At 44.0% G+C, this 22,703-nt stretch overlaps 1 protein-coding gene across 20 annotated transcripts in view; it reads right to left on the reverse strand.

Annotated features, from left to right (window-relative positions):
• LOC128872406 (protein muscleblind) overlaps positions 1–12,003 on the reverse strand; it is a 282,172-nt gene extending 270,169 nt beyond the window's left edge. For 5 of the 20 annotated variants that reach the window (XR_008456185.1, XM_054115151.1, XM_054115142.1 and 2 more), the window contains exon 1: positions 10,529–11,353. The gene's annotated coding sequence lies outside the window, so the exon portion shown is untranslated. Of the gene's footprint in view, positions 1–10,528 lie in introns of all 20 variants that reach the window. The other 15 variants (XM_054115080.1, XM_054115107.1, XM_054115096.1 and 12 more) reach the window with 9 other exon arrangements.
• Between the last annotated feature and the right edge of the window lie 10,700 nt (positions 12,004–22,703).

A 22,703-nucleotide genomic window follows, 5' to 3' on the forward strand; every position in this document is an offset into this window, starting at 1 on the left:
TCTGTATCGAGATTCGAGATTCGAGATCCGGCGATACGCAAACGACGCGGGTGATAGGGCGCGTATTCGCGAAATGATACGACTCCAAAAACTAAGTTTTGAGGATGCTAGCATATCCTTGTCGATTCCAAGAAAATGTGTCCCGTGAATAGAAAGCCTACACATCCAGCACAAACGTGCGCCAGGTAGAACCTTAAACGCGTTTTAAATTAATGGTCGATTTATACATTTGCGGTCCAATTATTTATACATACAACAAAACAAGGAAAACTACACGCAATCGTATCGTTAATTTCAACTTTGCTCTACATTCTATATTTACACGATAATAGATTTGTATGAAACTATTTTGCATTTGTATTTTATAGATATTTCAATCAACCCTTAAAACCTTGATGCGAACGTACAATTGATCCACGGTTCGAGCGAATGTAGCGAGTAGTGGTCCATTTGCGAACAAAACGTGCTCCGGTAATATCTGGGTTAATATCACGTGGTAAAATGAGTGAAACCTTAATTTCACGTGTATACGTGAAATAGGAGGCTTGATAAATTACGCGAGCTGGCAATTGGCACGGAAACTTGCCCGAAAATTCGTACCAATGCCACTCCTCGTAAACAACAAACGTTCTTGGAAGAATGAAATTTACCGAGAAAATGGGTGCGCCGACTAATCCGCGATGCGTTCCGTCGTCACGGAACGTCAAACATTTCGTCGGTTTCGTAATTGGGGTCATCCAACGCGGACGGGCTATAATACACGTTAATTTCATCCCCGAATCACTGCAACTCCTTTGATACACATCGCATTTGGAGTTTGATGTTTCATTTCTGTCGCATCCACTTTGCGCCTACAGGCATCCTTTATTTATAAACGCGGTCACCATAGCTGAACGGCTGGCTGGGTGATTCTAGTCGATTGTAAAAGTCCAACGATCCGAGTAACCATGCTAATACGCGGGACGACGTCCACCAGAGTGCAAACCACCGGGAGCAAAAATGAGGGAGACGCGGTCGGTGGAAAATGATTTTTTAACCTTTTCGATCGGCTGATCTCCATCATCGAGGTTGAAACGAGCAGACGTTACGCGCACATAGTGGACAAATAATAACGTTTCCTGCTTGTAATGTGAATTGTTTGTTAAAATTCGTTCCAATAAGATGCAACGCGTACTTGGACCGATCTAGGTATCCTGTTACCGATGTGGGAACGTCACTACTTTTAATACTTTCAAGGGACGGGGACAATACCGTCGACAGTTACCGCGGGAAAACGTTTGCATTCTATGGAAATATTGTACGAAAAAGTAGGATTCTTTAGAGGTATCTTGAAATTCACCCAGTCAACCAGCGAAGAGAAAGAGGGTCTTCTTCATTCACTGTGCGAATGCATGCATCTGTGTAGGTCCAAACCTCCGTACAAATTCCTCAACGGTTTTGATGTCTTCCTACTGACAAGAAGTATTTCTCTTCGTTCGTTTTTGCATATGCATCCTTGCATTCCAGGCCATCTGGCATACGTCACCGTCGTCTCGCGACCGATCTCGACTGGCTCTTCTGCATCGTTAAACTTCGAGAAAAGTGCTGGAGATGTTTGCAAACGTGAAGCGAATTCGCGTCGACTTGCGGTCGTTAAACGTGTCGCAAACCAAACAAAACCCCAATAGCGAGAGAAATAAATCGTTTCATTAGGTGCCTTGCTAGTACTTGAACGCGTATTCGTACAAATACTCACATTGACAAACGCTAAGTACTGGATCCGAACCTAACAGACCTTTAACATTTACCACATGAATCATTAATTGACTTTAATACGATAGCTATAAAACACGTATCTCCTAATGGAGCATCAATTAATGAATCATGAACTAAATTGTAACGATCTGCCAGGTCAAACTTGTAAACGACTGCTCCCTAGTAAAATCGTGCTTCAAACGGAATACTTTGACCAAAACGCAACGAATCGAGGATAATCGATGATTGTCTAACACCTGTCGCGACTTTTTGTCACGAAATATGTGTCAACCGTGGCGAACGGAGATCGATGGAAGGATCTACGTCGGAAGGAAGCCACGAGGCTTTTATTGCTCCGCAGACAGAGGTTTTCCCTGCAAGGTACCTTCCCTCTATGCTCGAGCACAAAAGAACACAATTCTATAGAAGTATACATACCCGACAATCTCTTTAAAAGGCTAGCAAGAGTCAAGCGTCACAAAAAGGTAAAACCCAGATCGGGAGAGTTTTGATTTCACTAGGAAAACATCTAAGACGTCCGTATTGTGCGGTTCTAGTCGGTGCTATTGACGATTCTATTAACCGTAATCGACGACACGTATCCTTCAAAATATCCAAACAACCTACATCTTTTCACAGAACACCTGTGAAATCGATGACGAGCAAAATTAGAGTCAACGAATGACTTTACGTTGAACGAATAAAAAGTATAATCATTTGAAATAATATATTACTAATAACAGGTATTTCAAATAACCGTTGAGATAAGGGTTATCTTAAATATGCTTTGGAGTAACAGTATCACCGCGTACATAATGAATAAATATTTGTTCGTCTATTTGAGAATTAATTAACCTTGTAAGAATATTTCAAAGAATTTCGTAGGAACTAAATCTGCTACTATGCACAAGTAGTAATTTGTACAAATTCCATTATATTTGGGTCTATTCGGGACATATCCTTTGCCAATGCAGCGCTGCCGCAAGATTTCATTTACGCAAAGTTCTTCGTGTTGGACGCGGTATAGATCCAGAGCGGATCCAAAAATATCTCGCAGGCACACGCGAGATATTCGCAATCACACAGCTGCGCTTACACATTCTTCTATTTTTTCCCGTTCAATTTATCCGCGTCTCGTAATTGTTCTACGCTAAAGCTACCAGTGTCGCAATAATAACCCACAAAACCAACCACCGCCAACATTCTTTGCTCAATCATCGCCCAACGGTTTACACTCGCGAGGAAATATTATCTTGTATACCTTATCCGACGAGGATCTGTAAAAGTAGCAGAAACGTAATAAACGTTCCTTAGGAACAATGTTGTAGGCTACGTTGCGATGAACGTACGATGAATCACCGTTAAACATAAACCACTATCGACCATTGGAAATTGGCAAGCCCAAAGGGTTAATATAGTCTTCACAGTTAGGATTATAATCGCAAACGATCGATCGTAATGGCTACGGGAAAGTTATCGAACTAACGTATAAATGGGGTCCCGGGATTTGCTAAGTATTTAAGGCGAGAGAACAACTAAAATTTTACTTGGCGAACTAAGGCAAACGAGCGAACTTGTACAATAAGACTGAACGCTGTATCCCGAAAGCCGAGGTATTATCAGCTGAATGGAAAACAATGGCGATATTGATCGGCGATTCGCGGGCATCGGCTCGAGCCTAGACCGTTTTACGTAGCACGTGAAACGTGTGTGCGCGTACACACGTGAAACCGTGCTCGGCTTTACGCCCACACTTTCGGCATTTAAGTGCCTATCAACTAACAAAATGCCGCATCCGCTGTGATTTCACTAGCGAGGCATATTTCCTGAAATACCAGTAAATCAGAAAATTACCTTTCGACTACGAAAACCCCTCACTGTATTAACCCTTTTCCCGCGAATTATACAGTATATCTGGATTTTAAAAAAAGCATTCCGTTATTTAGAAGCTACAAACTGAAATTGTTCTAATTTGCATTGGACGAGAAGGAAACGCAGCAAAAGGATGCATTTCAACGGGAAGGCATCGCTCCAAGTTACATTAGGAAAACCATGCGCGTCTCGCAGAGCAATACCATTTTCACTGAATTCGAGAAACGACGCGGCTGTGTGCGACTGTTTCAGCCGAAACGACCGTGTAATTACACCGGTGAATATGTTTCCGTAGGAACGAGCCTCCGTGCGGTGCCTTCTTTTCAACCCGAAAATACCTTCGGAATCAAGGAGAGTAACGGAACGGATTATCAGTGAAGCTTTTCCCTGCGTGTGCGTGTGCGTGTGCGTGTGCGTGTGCGTCGGCTCGCGTACGGTACCGCGTTAAAACGTTAAGAAAAAGCTACTCGAAATCTTTCCTGTTCACGATACGTTCTTTCCTTCCCTGCACATCGACGAGCGAAAAGGGACACAATTCGGGTAAACGAGAAAAATATTTTTAATTCGTTCGTATCGCGACAACGGGGAAAGAGCAGCAGCTAACGCGCGCCGCACCCCTGATCAAACAAACCGTGGTCGGAGGGCGAAATATAATTAGATAAAACGTAAAACTGCCGCGATACCGGGCGGGTAGGATGTTAAAAAACCGCTGGAAAGCAATTTGACGCCACAGAGTAGATGCATTGGGACGCTTTGAAGCCATAAATTCGTAGAGGAGGGCGCAGGGCGCGACTACGGAGAGGCAGCCATCCAATCGGACGTCGCGCTCGGGTTGCTCGTTCATGCATTTCAACGCTTGCAAATCATTCATTCTGACTCATTGTCGAGAAGTCGGCCGCTATACGCGCACTGTCACGGTGCAGAATGCTCTCACCGATGAAATTCCATGGAACGTTTCGCACAGGCGCGGGCGGGGGCGGCCGCGCGTTTCGGCATTTGTGCCCTTGAATATTTATCGTTTTCTGCGAAATCAAATTCTATCGCAATGAATGTACCATCAGCCACGGCTACCCTCGCCAGAAAAAAAAAAAAAACAGAATTACGATCGGGCGCATTTAAGTTAAAACAAATCGTTCGTTTTTTTATTTTTCATCGTCCGATTATCCTGCTGCACCGTCGCGCGTTACGAACTTTACGCGAGATAACGCGATGGGACATTTTATACTGCTGCATAGCGATACCGGACAATGCCTTACGGTAGACAACACTTAAATTAGTGCTTGCTGCCTCACCGTTACAGATACCCAATTATCACGTTATCCGTATTGTAGGAATTATGGAAATGCGCGCCAACGCGATTGTCCGACCTGTAATTAGCCGAGTAAGGTAACGCGAGCAAACGCACGATAAGTCTGTGGAATAGCATACACAGAGCAAACGAAAAACAACCGTGGAATATGTCGACAAGAAATTGTCGCTAGTTATACCACACTTTTATCTTATTATCGCAACCTCTTTCTTTTTCTCTGCTCTTATTCAAATGTTTCGGAGTAGAAAATTAGTTTCTCAGGAGTCATCGTGTACATTATACGTAGCCCAGATAATGCAGAACACCGTGCGTAACTGTAAACGCAACCTTCGCTCGCGCTTAATCAGAACAAATGCATCTCCGACAACGACGCGGAGAGAATAGATCAACCGTGAAGAAACGGAGGAAAATGCAAGGATATATAAAAACACAGAAAAAACAAGGCGAGACAGAGAGAGAAAGAATGTCGTAAGACCATAAGTTCGTTCAAGCGTTCAAAAAGGGGTAGAAGGTAGAGTAAGAAGAAAACCCATGGATTTTCGTTGATGTATCGCTTCGGGCATATGCGCGGCTGTGATCCAAGAGAGAGAAAGAAAGAGAGTAGGACGGAGAAAGAGCTAAAGCTGAAAGACCACAGGAGAAAGAGGGAAATATTTGTAGGTTACGTTGGCGGGTCAACGCCACCTACTACCCCTCTCCCTCGCGGGAGCAGCCTGTCACGGGACTAAAATTAAAACGAGGCACACCCACCACCCCGCCTACACACTCATACACGATGCCCAGGAACGTTCAGGGACAGACACAGGATCGACATTAAGGCTTCGAGCTTTCTCTCCCTTTCTCTTTCGCGGCGTTATCGTTGCGAAACGCTCCAATCGACGTCGTTCCGTTCTCCATTTGTGCTTTCGGTAGGGTTGAAATATCAAGTTCAACGCGCGCGAATCTAAAGGAATTTCGATACTCGATAATTTCACGCAGCTCTACTCTGTTGACGGTGTGACGGCACTTCCGCACTTGCCACCGAAGGGGACAACACGACCGATATCTTCCTAGCTCGAGGGTTAGCTCTGGAAAAAGAAAGAAAACAGAAGCAGCTAAGGAACGAGTAGTCCTTCCAAAAAAATGGACGGTCGGAAAGCCTAGTCTCACACGTTAGGATGCAATCTCTGTACAAGTGGCGAGCATTTCCAGCCACGAAACGGCTTCTAACGAAGAATAAGGAGTTCTGGATGGTAGGAGACCCTCCGGAGTTATCGATCGATGAGATATCGATAGGTTCGAGGTACCGAGCGCGGAATCACAGCGATTATGTTGTCCTAGAAGAGCCGTGCGACGACACGGAGGCAGAAATACCGCGATTAGAAGGGCATATATCTCCTGGTAGCGTCGCGTGTAACCGGCCGGACGATCCGTGAAACGATTTACGGCCTCGAGATCCACGCGCGTAGATCCTCGCCGAACGGAGCGCGCGCGTTCGTCCGCGGATGTTTTGCGAGATTGTAAATTAACGGCGTTTGATATAAACGTGATTTTGCTGGCAGACGACCAACACGAAATGATATAAATAGGATTTCTTTGCCGGGAATCACTAAAGATTGTAACTCTATACACGAATCCCGCGTTTTATTTTCGAGGATAGTTTCGCCGTAAAAGTGCGACGAAAACGTGGAAACGCACGCTACCAGAAACACCACGCGGAAAACTAAAACGTCTGGGACACTACTATTCAACCGAGATAATTTCGACTCTGTTACGTCACGTAGGCGGCCGTAACACCAGCGTTTCTTTACGCCAGGGCTGCTCAACTTACTCGAATCGACATGCTGACCAGTGGTAGCTGATCTAACATTCCTAAAAAACTTTTTAACGGACAAATCTCCAACCCATACCTGCTTAGTAAAATATGTTTTGAATGCACCGTTCAACCCACTACAAACACATCTGAAATTATCCATTGTTCGCACCTCGGCGTTACAATTCTAGGCTAGTACGTGCTGATCTTATCAACTGGATATGTAACCTCGCCAATTTCTATTGTACGTAGACGTTTTTGCGCAGTAAAGGGTTGATGAAACACCTACGTATTCGTACTGACCTGAATACCTAATAAACGTACTCCGTTTCTCCTCTAAACACCAGAATACATTCTTTGCTCGAAAAATCCTAAAGGAATAAGATTTTATTCCCGAGTTATTAATATTTAAATTTGATGTAAATTGGAGCAGGATTATGAATAATTTTGTTTCGTAAAAGCTAACGATAATATCGCGTCCCACTTCTGATTCGCGACCCTCAGGTTGAGAAGCACTGGCTCGTACGTATCCTCTACGCGTGTGTGTGCCTTAATCACGCCGATGACGCCATTGGATAATTCTTAACGATTACAGAGAAACTGAATGCGGTAATTCCTGTAACTTAAATATCCACGTGTATAAATTGGTGGTAGTTAGCCATCAGGGGCACAAGTGCAATAGAAAAGCAATTATTTAATCATACTTTTGACGTTACTCGAGGTAATCTTTACGAGCTTCGAAGAGTACCTAAACCCAAGGATCGAGAACGTTAGTTTGATTGCTTGCGAAGACCGATACACAATCCTAATGACGTTTGAAATACTCCAAGCCCCTATTAATAATCGTTCTACTTTCATTTTTCCTACACGTTAACAGTAACGCAACTAATATTTTCTCAATTTTGATTATTTCTTTCTTTTTAATGTTACTCGAAATTTAAAGCACTCCAGCATAAATGTTACAATTGTTTACTCGTCGACATTTCGACTACACGCGACCCTCAGTCATGCACACGACCTACGCGTCGCTGCATAGGTGTGACTTCCTGTGATCGTAGTAAACAAGTGGAAACAAGGCCACCGCGTTAAAAAGGGTTCGGTGGTATAAAGTAGTATAGCAAGGCTCGATAGGATAAAAGACACCGAGGTCGGAATGTCAGTGGGACACGCCCACGAAGGTACTGTAATTCGATGCGTCTAGATTCCACACCAATAAGCGTAGGATGCACTCGACACATTTACACATGCTATCGTTCGACTTGTTCGCAACACAAACATCGATCGTCTACTCGAGGAAGAATGTACACACGACCTGATTAGATGCATACACGCGCTTAATTAATTTTTGCGCTAGGAAATACTTTTTTACGATTAACCGAGAATATCAGCAAGTTGCAAAATAATAATTGATAGTCACTGCTACGCGGTGAAACCGCTCTTTTATATATGAAATTATAGTCCGGTACCTTTAGAATTATTCGAATTAAATAGTGCTTCATAGATCGTTACCGTACAGGATCTAAAATAACAGCTTACTCGTTTTATTAGAGCAAAAAGTGCAAACTACAGAAATACCAAAGTACAGCGCGTTAATAGTGAGCCAGAGATATACTGTTACGGTGACGTAAGATGTTGCAATTGTATAAAATAGTGTTTCCCTTTCCAACCTGACCACAGAATATTCCAACTTCCTAAGAAACCTTATACGCCAACGACCATATGTCCGTAAATTGTTTCCAATGTTAACAAATTGTTTCGACCTTGCAGACAGTGGCGTTAAAAGTCGAAAACAAAAAATGGAAACTGGAGGTTACAAGTGCAACCCTCCAGGGAAAGGTAATATACTTGTAAAGAAGATTAAAGGCATAGATCAGAAAGTCGCATACCTGCTCGCATAGGAATGCGAAGGGATCGAAAAACCTGAGGGTGGCTTGCACAACCGAAATAACGCCTTTCAGAATTATGGTCAAGAAACACTCCACCCTATGAACGAACATTGCCAATAAAAAGGATGGGGACGACAGATTATTATCGTTACGAACTACACCTGCCCGATTGGTAGTCCATGCTTATCCATAACATACAAAATCTGTTTAGAATGATGAGAGATGAAGGTGTGAGTCGAGACCAGAGATGGGCAAAATTCTTACCCAAAGACTAGAATTTTAATTATATTTCACGTTGGAAGAATTACTGTACAATATTTCTACTTGTCGTCCATTATTCTAAACTTTGCCTATCTCTGATTGCGACAAAGAGAACCGTGGGAAAGGGTGAAATGGCGTTTTATCGTTCGCGAAAGGATAACGGAAGATACGATATTTATCACGGCTGGATGCTAAATTCTTTAAAATAACGAGTTTTACAAGTGCTCTTCTCACGCATTGCATTATCTTGTTTTAGGAATGTGCCCGGCACAAGCGATGCGTCCACATCATCAACCGTGAGCCCCGGAGGCATATCGAACTACAGAGCAGCTTGTCTACGGTATATTTTCAGCATACTTTCACCTATTCATCGCGAGAATTATACAGTGAGCCAGAAAATTATCGTCGTATACAATAATATAATAAAATCGGGGTAAAGGAATATTTGTCTGTGCCGATAAACATTTTTTAAGTGAAATTAAATTACACGTGTCACCGCGATTTTGGAGCAGGCGAGAAACTGGACTCTGAGGGAAAACTACGAAATAGTTTCGAAAGCTATACGAAAATGTCGGTGTACAGTTGGAACAAACGTAACTCGGAGCAGACATTTGCGCAAATAAAAGTCACCGCGCCATGCGTTCGTACGTACCTCAACTGCGCGAAGGTAAGAGAATTTAATGACACGTGGTTAATCGTTGAACACGCATTTCCACACGTAACGCGCGCATCGTGTTCCGAATTCGACTCGTATATATTATACTTGCTCCATTTTACTGTCGACCTGTTAATATTCGGAGTTACGCGAAAATTGAGTTTCTAGGAAATGAATTCAAAATAAAAACACCCCTGATTTCACGAAATCAATTCAGGCTTTTTCCGTTTCTCGAATAGGTAGAACAACGCAGCTGGTTGCGCGCGTTTTTTCTTTTTCGCGTTACGATAGCAACGAAGAAAACAACGATACACTCGCGCGTTACAAGGAGAATTTTCGATAATCACCGGCACCTTCTACTTAAAGGTTACGTGTCTCGTCGCAATTGAACGGTCCGCGATCACTCGAAATCGCAATACGAGATATAAAATGATACAATGTCGAGTGGTATTACGGAACGCGGCAAGCACGTTTAAACTCAGAAATGAACAAAATCGCCATCTAGATAGAGAATTTCGAGTACTAAATGTAATAGCTAGCTACTCGTTGGATAAGCGTTAGTTTAAACGATACGATCCAATAATGTTTCGCGTTGGTCGTGCAACATAGCTTATACGAATAACTGTTAGATGGAACGATCGTTGCGAATAAATGTTTAAAGGAAAGTTGTATCGAAAACGTTGGCCATTTCTGTTTGAAACGCGCGACGCGATAAACGAAGTAAGAAGTCCGGGCAATGAGATAGGAAATGAATTCTGAAATAATTGGCACAGGTCGTGGATAGTGTAAAGAAAAGAAAAGAGAAGCGACGTCATCGGTTCTGTAACGACGTAAAAATGTAATTACGGAAACGATGACGTCACCGAGAGATATACATACACGTTTAAATGCATAGAGCAACGCGCGGGCAATGGCGTGTACGACTTACTGGTCTATAGCCACGCGTCCACGAATATATTACGTGCGTATGAACGCGAACAACGTACATATGTTTGATAAAATAGAGAGTTCTGTACTACCTTGCGCCGGAACACGCGGAGGTATCAGCCGCGATCTCGCCGTGATGTCGGTCACCGTGACAGGTAAGGCGGTCGGTGAGCCTTCACTGGTTTCTTCGGAGCTTGCGACTCCTTCACTGTGGTAACGAACAACACACCAAAATAGATAATATATTGTCAGCACTTATTCCGACGATGACACGGCTAGTCCTTTCAACGTGTGACATACGAGCTCCGTTCCTTCCGACTCTGCACTTGCTCCGTTTCTCACCGAAAAAACGGTGAAAATACGTTTCCCTTTACGGCTCACTTCAGAGTTCCGGTCGATTCGGCCGGATCGCAAACACACAAAACCACGATAAAACTTGTTCTCACTTTACAATCGCTGGCCCGAATGCTTTCTGTATCGCTGCACTGTTCCAACTCATAATCAGCTTTTGCTCGATCGCAGAGGCTCCGTTTTATGTATGTGTAGATATATTAGCTCGCGCTTTCCCTTTAATAGAACCGCTGTTAAAAACCACGCGCGACTGGACGACGATTGCGAGAGCAATAACGACGACGTACTGCGTGTGCGACGATGACGACGGCAGTAGAGCAGCAGGCGGCGGCGACGGCGGCGGTGGCGGCGGCGGTGGCGGCGGCAATGGCGACGACGAACGACGGCGGACGACGTCGAAGGGACCGGCAGATGGAAACGGGGCAAATATATGCGACTGACGGAAGCCTCGATGCGATTTTGTAAGAGGGTGAAAAGGTAAGGCGAGCGATGCTGGTTAGGCGACGGGATTGCGACTGCTTGCTGCTTGCTTGGCTAGCCGCTAGCGGGGGCCTGGCGCGACACCGACTGTCCGATGCCAGCGCCCCCTCTCCCCCACCCCCTTGCCCTGCCCTTGCCCCTTCCACCTCACCTCCTTCACCCTACCTATACTGCACTCTCGTTCCCTGCCTGCTTTCCCACCTTTTTTACTCTTTAACCTAGCCACACGCACACCAATTTACTTCTACTTCCTTCTCTCTCCCTTCATACCGCGCTATCTCGCTCCGTTTCATTCCTTCTATCATATTCCTCTCTATCTGTCTCGCTTAGTTGCACCTACGATCCACCAATTCGCCATTCGGCTCGATCTCATTCTCTCTCTCCGTCCGACATTTCATGTCGCTTCCTTCTCCCTTCGACCTACAGCGTGGCTTTCCTGTTTTTCTCTTTCTACCATCTATCGCGCAACTATGCACCCTCTCACTAATTCGAACCTACTCTCGTTGTCTGTCTTTCTCTTCCTCGCTTCTCTTTCGCTCCAACCTTCCCTCTTCCATCTTTGTCGTTTTCCCAACTTCTGTCTCCGTTAAACGTACGTACCAACTATCGCTACATGCACAACCTTCTCATGCTCTGTCCTTCTCTCTCCGCGACCACGCTATATCTGCCTTTTTCCACCTTTACCCGACTGCGAGGAGCCACGATCCCCTCCGCCGCATAATATGAGATGCCCGTCTCGCCCCTCACTGCGCCCGTGCGAACGTATACCATGCCACGTCGCCGTCGCCGTCACCGCCACCGCCGCCGCTGCCGCTGCCGCCGCCGCCGCCGCCGCCGCCGCCGCCGCTGCCGCCGACGATGAGGCACCAACCGCCCCTCTCCGTGGCTCGATAAGCGTCACAGGGACGCATGCGCCGATTTAGTCCCCACCACCCACGCTCGTTCATTAGTACTGTCTCTTTTTCTCTCATGGCGCCTGGCGACCCAGCCTTGCTTGCCCTGCTGGAGAACCGGCAACGGAGTTAGGTTAGGTTTCGTCGCGCATCGCCCACTATCACGCTCGCCGCGGGTGGAAGAGGTTAAGTCAATCTCTCTTTCTCGCTTTTTCTTTGCTTCTTCTCGGTTCCTGTCTCTACATGGAACAGAACTTCCCAGCGCGCGTGTACGTACTATACATCGGATTAATCTCGTTTCGCCATGCGTTCACGCGTAAACGAAAAGACGGAGCGAGAAGAAAAAGAACGAGGAACAGGCTAGAACAAGATCCAAGAAAAATTCTTTATATTCGACGCCGATGGACCTCGAATTCGCCGCGGCGTACAACGCGGAAAGATCCGGAGATACGATAGAGTAGGACCACCGCGTATCATTTGCGCGAATACGATTCACGTGAATCGTACCCACACCTACGAAACGTACAGTGGCCAAAAGAAACATTTGCTCGGTCGATGTCTTTACAATAACTTTTTATAACAAATTAAATTTGTGGTTTTAATTCAAAGGCCAACATTGCGAATGGATCGTATTTTAATCCGTTCTCAAGCTGGCCTGAATCTTCCGTTTGCCGATCAATCTCTATCGTCGCTTCGGAGCGGATCGCTTTCACTCGTCACGCTTGATTTCGCGTAGATACTACGTGAAAATGTAAATGGAGTATCGCGAACGTACTTTAGAAGGGAAAAGAAAGGTGAAAGAACTTCTGGCGCATACTGTACACCTGCTTAATCCCGTTCCCTCCTGTATATAGGTGGGAAGGGGACAAAGTGACAGTGCGCAAGAGAGCCAACGAATGAGATCCGTAGAAAATTCTTTATACCGACGCCGATGGCTTCTGTGTGCTACGGTTCGCAGCGGGAAAAGATCCTGGTGCCCGATACAGAAGGACCGTGCATATCGTTTGCACGAGTATCTCTACCGTACATTGTACGTGTACAAACTTATCACGACCTATTGTTACGATTCGTTCTTTGGTACACTTTGATTTTGTATTTTGATTTAACGATTTCGATAGCAAAAGAGAACCATACGATCGTACGCCAAGAATTTTATTCTCCGCTCGATCAGATAGTTTGAAAATCCAGACGTTAAACCATGGCGGCGAGTGCATTACCCAACTCTCGACAAATAAAGAACAAAGTGAACTCAACTACTTAAAAATCGTTTAAATAAAAATCGGAATTCCTTTAACGAGGCTAAAATGAACGATTAACTTTGCCAAACATCGTGGGTCCCCCGGTTCGAATCTCTTTCTTCACGATACCAATCCTCGATACCAACAGCGGAAGCGGAAGTGCACCATTCTCGCCTCGCTGACTCTGATAAGCGGCGCAACTGTTACCTACACATAAATGTACTTTCCGTTTCCAAAATCCTTATAACGTGTTGCACCGAAACTGGCTGCATATTTCGGTACGTAAATTGTTTTATCTTACGGCTACGCCAAGTCCGTGCTCGTCGTTCATCATTTAACTTTTTTTCTTCCAAGTGTAATCTGATCAACCGTTCATATTTCACGTTCTTAGCATAATATTCCGTAGGACGGTATTGCGTTTAATCCTTTGGACGAATCGTTCGTGAAAGAAAGGAGCTTGCACGCGTATCGAACAATTTCGTAGCGTTGAAAAATGAATAGCCTGTTCGAGCCCAGTGTATATCGCAGCAAGTCGGATACGTACGTGTGTATACATATATAAAAGCAAAGAAAAAGAAGACAGAAGAATGGAGGACGGAGGGTGGATTGGTTCGCAAGACAGAGTAGTGGGATAGAAGCAGTCGCTGAGGTGTGATACGGACCACCGAGGGGTACGGAGGTGATATTTCTCCTGAAACTGAACCGAATAAATTTTTAACAAAAACTGCTGACTCGCTGCATTACGCTTCCTTCTTTCTCTCTTTTTGTCTTTACAACCAGTCCGCTGCCATCTTTTTAACTTAGCGTCCGTCGCTTCTTTTTCCTTCGAGTACTGCTGGCTAACCGGAAATATGAGAGGGCCCTCTGTCCAAAGTACCATTGCGCGGCCAGATTTATTTGCATGCTCGATTGCGTATAACTTCCGTGAAATATTGAAAAGCCCGTAAAACGCTATGGACAACGTCGTTAAAGTCTAGCAAATTTGTTTTTTATACGCTCCGAAGCAAAAATGGGTACAATTTTTCAGCGCGCGTAGTCGTTTCGCATGCGACTTTGCTACCTTGTTTTAACATTTAAGAGCGACGAGGTGGTACGCGGTAACTTGTATTTGGACCGCGTTAAAACCTGAAGGATGTAACATCGCGCGACCTCCTTGCAATTTCACGAAAAGATGCCCAAGGAAGATTGTTAACATGACCGCGTAGCTCCTTTGTAACAACGGTATCAACGCGACCGCAAACCACGTAAACTGGATGTACACGGAAATGCGGTTGTCTATTGCGAGCGCAATGTTATCTAATTTTATATAAGTCGATAAACGAGAACAATTTCTGAATTTAAATAATCCTGATTTACGACTGCTTACTAAAAAGTTGTTTACGACCAGTGATCATTCCAGTTATTGTAATTATCAAGTAATCATTGCTCGACTCTATGACGCGACCAGTCTCCGGCTTTTGAAAAGAAAAAGGTTTCTCGGGGACCATTGTGTTTCTTGCAAAGGTGAGGCTAATGAGCGCGTCCTTTGCACACACACAAAAAAAAAAACCAAAAGGGACGGCCCGAGGTGGAGGGAGAGAAAAAGTTTCAACGGTGTAAAGTAGGAATAGGAAAAGAGCGATTCGATCTTCACCCTCGGAACCATTTCATTCCAGGACTGCGCCAGGGAATCTTCCGAATCGAGAAACAAGCGTAACGCCCGTCGAATGAAGAGAACGAGGGGAAAAAGAGACAAAGAGAGAGGAGGATAAAAACCCCCTCGAGGTTCGACTCAGCATCCCACGATATCTACATCTATTTTTGGCCACGGTCAGCTGTAGTTGCACGGCATTAGCATAATGAAGACAGTTGGTCTCGTTTCGTTCTCTTGCTATAGGCAACGCGTGTCCATCTCTATCGTTCGCTACGGCACATATGCACACGTACAAGCCCTATCCTCTCCCTCTATCCGCCTACCTGTCTATTCGGTTTCTCTTTTTCTTCGAATTCCACGTGTAAAAGAGCATGGTAACACCGTTACCGCGGAAAAATGCGAAAATTCTAAATAAACTCGAGGAAAAACATCCGAATACGTACTCGCAACATCGAGAATCTCTGCGCTGCGCGCCGTGGTCAGTTTGAAAAATCTAGACCGACGGAATTGGCGAGCGACGGCAAAGAACGCGACGTAAGGGTCCAGTAAGAAGGGAAGAGCATAGGTAACAGAAAGAGGACAGGGATGACATAGCAAGAAGGAAACCGATGTAAAGGGCGCATTGGAGGGGAGAAAACCTGCTTCAAGACGGCTCCATGGACCTTAGAATATAGGAACGAAGCATTTCTACCGAGGGAAAGTGATAGTGGCGGCAAGGGGGGGAGTATATCGACATCAGCTATTATCGCGAGCAGAAATATTTGGCTTTACGTGAATGTTACCTTTGATTGGGTGACACTTGACCAATAAACGTAAAGTTTTTGTCTAATTATGTGTTATGAATTATGCGAGAACGTCTGGCGAGAAAAATAAAGCAACGCTTTATGTATCGAGTAAGCGCGGAAAGCTCGAATACATATACTCTATTAATTTCACCGAGTACATTAATTTTAATTATTTTACTGTACTACCATGTTGAATATAATTAACCGCGTAGTGTCGTTTGTCTTCATCAACGTTCTCGCTTTTTACGGCTTTACCTTTAGTAATGGCTGACGCTATTCCTTCCCAACTGTTTTCAATTCCGTGCTTATTAAATCGTTTCGGGCATCGTTTTTAGCATCGAAACGCTAAATCATTCGGTGGTATTCAGCGCTGTACATATTACTAACGATCGAGTTATAAGTCAATCGGAATTAAGCTGGAGGTGACCGATTAATCAGAGTACACTTTACGCGACGACCCATGGTGGGCAGGCACACCAACGTCCCTGGAATACGCAATCATCGACTATTTATTACGAAAACCAGTAATGATGTTCGATCGTAAAGCTGCATCCAATAATTATGGGCAAGGTGTACTTCGCACAAATCGAACTTGGAAGCTTTTTTCACCTAACCTATACTTATAAACACAAATGTTTTCGTTAATTAAACCACACCTGGTTATTTCGATTCGATTTGAAAATATAAATAAATGCATAAGGTGGTAATTAAACCTCGTCTGCATGCAAGATGATAACGTTATAACGATACTATTTTGGGGCTCCCGTGTGTGATCTATCCTGTACTCGCGTATATATGTATGTATAAAAGGCCTGTATATTTAATAACGTATTATACTTTGATGAAACGTATGAATATTAATTAACTTTTCTTAACAGAGACCGAGAGATATTATATTATTACCGTTCCACATCGTTCACACAAAAATTTTATTATGCTCTGTACACGCGAAAATATTTGTGTACGGTATTTATAGAAAAGGCGAAGCCACGCATAGAAAGGCCAACTGCGGACGTTGCATCGTACAATTGTGTTTTCATTACCTTTTCTATGTTTCTTTCTGTTCATTTTCTTGACGTTATTCCGAGTAAATAACATTTACCATTGCGAACACGCCGAGCTTCGAGACAAATTGATCCCGCTGCAGTCACGTACGGCCTCGCGTCGGAACAACATAAAAATGTAATTACTCCTGTCATCGGAAACGAGCGCAAGAAGAAGAAAACGAAGAGGAGGAAGAAGATGAGGTCGGCCGAATCGAAAGAGGGACGTGATGTTTAGTTTGGCAATGAAGCAGGGGATTCGTGACAGAAGGAAAATTTTCGCGAGATAAATCTCGTCCTTTTACGGTGTTGTCGTTGCGAACGATATTATTTTCTTAATACGCGTTCGGGTTACGATACGGGTTATGATTTCAATGGCGAGATGTATGGAAGCGATGACGAAAATAAAACTTTCGATTTATTTCTGGAGTAACTGGGACATAAATTCTAATTATTCGTTGTTTCGTGTCTTCTGGTGTCGTTGGTTGTTCACGAAAGCCATCCATTAGCTTCATCAAAAAGGAAAAGTCCAGTGGCGTGAGATCCGGCGAACGAGAAGGCCATATCGTATTCCTACTACGTATAAAACGAATAAAACAAAAAGTACTGCAACGAGTTATAAAGAATGTCTCCGAGTGATGTTCACGATCCGAGAGAAATCCGTCCTTTGCTCATGAAATGCGTTAGTCGTAAGTTTATACTTAACAATAGCGAAATAACCTTCTCTAACTTTCGTTCTTTTTTAGTCGAAAAGAATGGCCATCGAATGCTCACTATTTCCTCTGGCGAAGGTCCACGAAAAGGAACGTTCATTCCGAATATTCGTTGGATAAAACATGAAAGACTCCACTCAGATTGTTGACGAAAATTGATGAAAGATCAACCGGGGACCGCGACTCTCGTCTCGACGGGATAGAAAAGATTTCGAAGCGATATTCATCGAATCTACCAATATCGGTGTTCCGGTGACACGTGAAGGGAATAAAGTATCAGTGAACGCAGTAATCGATAAAATGCCCTCAAAAGGGCTCTCTACTTGTATATCTCGAAAATATAGATCCCCGTAAGACTATACTAAACGTAAATTTTATATTCGTACAATTAGCGATCTTGCTCAAAGCTGATCGAGTTTCTTTGAGAATGTTCGTTGAGGTAACTGCGTTCCCTACGGCACCAACAGGATTTCATCGAAATTTTATCTTCGTTCACGTATACAAAAGACTAATCGACACTATCCTCGTAGAGACTAACAAGATCAGCGGCACGAGAACACGTGGCGAGAATAAATTTCGACAAAGACGTTCTGTCATCCAGTGTCATCGGGGTCCTAAACGCGTTTACGATAAGACTGACACGAGGAGAATTCCTGCTAGAACAACCAAGACGCAACCTTACTTCGTTTGTTCCGTTCCTGTTCGATCGATCGTAATTTCCGTCGGTGACTCACGAAAGAAGAGGGACTGGGAACGGTATATACACATGCAACGTAGGAGAAGAGACACAGGGTGTCTAGCAAGGGGCTGACTAATCGTGAAACTAAACTACCGGCAACCCCCTCTGATTACGAGACGCTTTCTTAGAATCGGTCTCGGTCCTCGCAGTCGGGTTTATCCGCCATTTATAGAAGAATGCCAAATCGATGAACACCGAGAGAAACTTGTGACGGTTATTATCGCGGTTGTTTGTTACACCGAGCAAATTGCCTTGCGTCACTTGACTACTATATTCGTCACGAAAATCGAAGGATAATATGCGACGAAACTCCAAGCTTTACGACCCTTCTTCTTAATACGATTACATAATTCCCAAGCATATTTCATACCATTTCCATCAGTGATTCTCCAGAGAAATTCATGAAAATACAGCCAGGAATTGTTTGCGTACTACTCTACCTTTACAGTGGAAACGAATGGGGGCGATAACTTAACGAGTCTTCTACAATCGAATATTCATAAGTTTTCGTATCAGTAATGTTTAATTTTTATTATTATGTTTGCAAGTTGGAGCAAACGGTGCACAGTCACGTTTCCTCGCATGTCAAGTTAGCACTGATATCAACGCGTCGGTGAAACCAGTTTTCAATCTCCAACTTTCGTTATTAGTGTCCATCATCGTTACGGGAAAGAAGCATTCGTTCCCGATGTTGCTGGCATTCGCATAAGTAAAACAGGGGCGCAATATTTCAGCCGCAAAAAGATTTTCCTAAACGACGTCTAGATATCAGGAAATCAATGCAAGAATAACATTCCACACGCGCGTATGCTTGGCGCGTATCCAGATGCCTTTACCGATGAGACATTTTTCTACGTAAGAGAACAGCTGGATACAAGTGCACAATAAACATGGAAAAACTATCAGTGTGTATATTTTATTTTGCACGGTCTGGTGTTGCGTTCAATTTAAAATATCGACTTGGAGAATGCGTTCGTGCATAGCTCGCAAGAAATTTCGTCGCTTTAGAAAGATCACTGACCAAGTTCCACGGGTGATGACCCGGGAAGCAGATAAATATAAAGATCAGTCGCCTAAGAGATTCCGGAGGATACGTGACCCTCGATCTCGTGGCTCGTCCGGTCCGTGCCCTTTGATCGGCCCCAGATTGCTTCTTGTTCCAATGGGGTATTCAAAGAAGAACCATGACCAGTCTCAATGTTGATTCTTCCGATCCGGTTCGCCAGGGTACAAGCGAACGACGTCTGGCCTCCCTATTTGCACGTTGCAGCGAGCAACCCCCAAAATGGCTGCGCACCTTTATTCATGCGCATAATTTCTTGCAGACAGGTTGGTGCAGGGGCTGCACGGCATTTAATATAAACCGAAAGAAGGATTGCCGGCGTCCTCGCGTTCTTTACGATAAGACCGGTTTTGGCGCTACTCCAGCCTCGGATCCATCTTATCTTTTTCCTAACGACGTTGACAAGATTCACCCGGAGTATTAAGCTGCTTTCCGCGATACGAAGAGGATCGAGAACGCGGCGGCGTCCACCGTCTACCGTGGACGGTCGATCTCGCGAAAGTAATCAAATGGATCGGCGCGGCGGTTCGACACGTTCGCTGCCACGCCAATTTTCTGCCTCGAAAAAACTCATCGACGCTCTAAAGATTCCATTCGGTTCGCCAATGTCATGCGAGGAGTTGCAAAGAATGTTCGCTCGCGACGAGATACCGTGCTATTAAGCCGAATGTTTCATCGTAGAGATAAATGGAAGCTTCGGCAAAAGATGCTTCTACAAAGATCCATTGTCAGAAATCAGGCTACCTTGCAAAAGTGTTGGTTCTACGTCTCTCGAGCATTCGCTTCCTCCAAATCTCGAGATGGCCATCCAAGGAAAAAGGTCGAGGCATTTATTTTAAATACTTGAACCTTGGTTCAATTTTTATCAAATCGAGTCGCGTGTACTCGTGTTTTTCCGTCATCGCGCGAGGGTATATTTCTAGGAGAGAAAGACGATCTCTCGAAGCCTTTGATAAATCACCGGAAATGGAGCAGAGAAACTACCGGCCAGGTTACGCATACTACATGCGCGTAACCTCTTTCGAATGGCCAAATAAAAGGACAACGTACCTACGCGGTGTACCGAGATAAAGTATCTTTAAGTATACAATATGGTTTTACGTTTCCTCGATCTACCAAATGTTTGCTATAGCAGGAACGTCAGAGAGGTTGACCTTTAATCGTTCTCTCGCTATTAATGTATGATTCAGTGCTACTAATAGTCTTGGTAATTAATGCATTTTGTTTTGGATCTGTTAGTTGAACACATCGGTAACATTCATCTACGATACCCTCGGTGTCTCAGCCGTGACGCTATTAATCTTACGAACAATCTGTTCAAACTAATTACGTACTAATAAACTATCGAGTAATTGAAGACAAACAGTTGTGTTCAGCAACCAATTAATAGCACACGTCTGTGGCGTCTAAGGCAGGGTCTGCTAGGTAAACCTTACTAATGAGTTCAACTTGTAGATTCGGGACGAAACGCAGCATTATGGCTCTCTGTACCAGCAACATTACTTGTAGAGAAAAGAGTTTGGATTATCGTGCGTATATTATGCAAAAATTGTACTTTTACAACGAGTACCGAAACTGGCCAACTTGGACCATTGTGTCTTTTACGAAAGAATATAATCAGCGTATGTTTACTTTACTTTCCACGAGGCTGTGTGTGTGTGTGTGTGTGTGTTAATTAGAGAATGAACTCGTACGCGCGTGCAATCGCGTCTACACGCGTCAAGGTGAGCCAGAATGCTGGTCACAGATGCAAGAGCAGACTGTTCTATCTGACCTATTAGATCTATTAGACCTTTGCCAGGCTAGACGCCAGAAAGGTTACACAATTAGGAAATGGCTGGCGTCCAGAACTCTAGATACACTTCTAGCGACCACCTACACCACCTTTCACATTGTATTTCCTTTCTTTTAACTTTTGTACCGTAATCTTTCCGTACAGCGAATGCATTATGGACATCGAATTTTAGACAATCCAGTATCCATCTGATTGTCAGAGTATTTCGACCAATTCTACGTTATGGATTAGATTCTTAAAAATGGATTAAGTTGGTCCATTGATTTATGGAAGTCGTCGTTAGAAATCACCGAAATACATCGTCCGTAGTTGTTTGGCTTGGAGTTAGGTTGTCACGAAACAGAGTACACGTATTTATTGGCGCCGCTTTGTTCGAATCAAGTTTTCATTTGATCTTTGGCCAGCCACGCGTCTCGGTGTCGCGAAATGTCGCATAGCATCGATTACAAAATTCTAAAATTAACATCGTCCAGATATTACAATGTACGCGCTTAGTAAAACGTACGGGAGCAGATAAAATCTTTGATCGAGTCACGAGGTCAAAGTGCAACAGAAGAAGCATTTTAGTTATGTAACGGTTTCGATACATTTTTAATAACGATAAAATGTAACTCGCGTTATCGAATCTGATTACTACGTATGGCGTTACGTGTTCATAAAACACAATTCGACCTTGATCAACATCGTGGAAAATTAACGTCAACGTAAAGACTGTATCTATGCTTGGAAAACGTTCTAACGGGTTGCTTACTTTTTATTCCTCTATGTTAAAGTAACCGTAATTGTTTTAATTAAAAGTTGGATAACCGAAAGCTGAACAATGTTAAATAGATTTTTAATTGAAATGCCGCGTGCGTTGTAAACTTGTTTCGATCGGACAGTTAGCAACTTTGTATTTGATAGAAATTGTAGAAATGGAGGTGCGGTTCGAAACGTAGTCGAGATCGTAGACAATGTATTTAATTAAAATATAGAATAAGAGGGAGTTACGCTTTTTACCTTGTACGCTACAAAAACGCAAATGACAGCGGAAGCTCTTGTTAAAACGAACGAACGCGAAACAATAGCATGCGTCGTGGTGTTTCCAAGGATGTGAACAGAGATAAAATTGGTAAACGAATTGTGCGAATAGAGAACCTATCATTATTTAGACTATTGTAACTATAGAACAAGGAATTTACACGGCGGCCTGGTTGCTGTCACGCAAAATACGCTCGAGCGAAACGTTTTCTTGGCTCGTATTTTTCGACGAAACTCGCGGCGAACAAGTCTTCGTATTCCAGCATCGTCCAAAATATTTCGGTGACGTAACACCGGACGAACGAGTGGGGATTACCATTCCACATATTCCCTTTCATTCGGTCGGCCGTGTGGGTGTGTTTCCACTCTGCGGTACTCGCACGGCTCACACAGCTTCAACCGCGCTTGCACGTGGCGCGAAACGAGCCCTGCTTCGATAAGGGCATTCGCATTGCAACGATCAAAATGTAACGCGGTGCATTCCAGGCCCTGTTGTGCATATAAATAGTGAACA

This window comes from Hylaeus volcanicus, chromosome 1 (genome assembly GCF_026283585.1).
Source record: "Hylaeus volcanicus isolate JK05 chromosome 1, UHH_iyHylVolc1.0_haploid, whole genome shotgun sequence".
Classification (NCBI taxonomy): domain Eukaryota; kingdom Metazoa; phylum Arthropoda; class Insecta; order Hymenoptera; family Colletidae; genus Hylaeus; species Hylaeus volcanicus.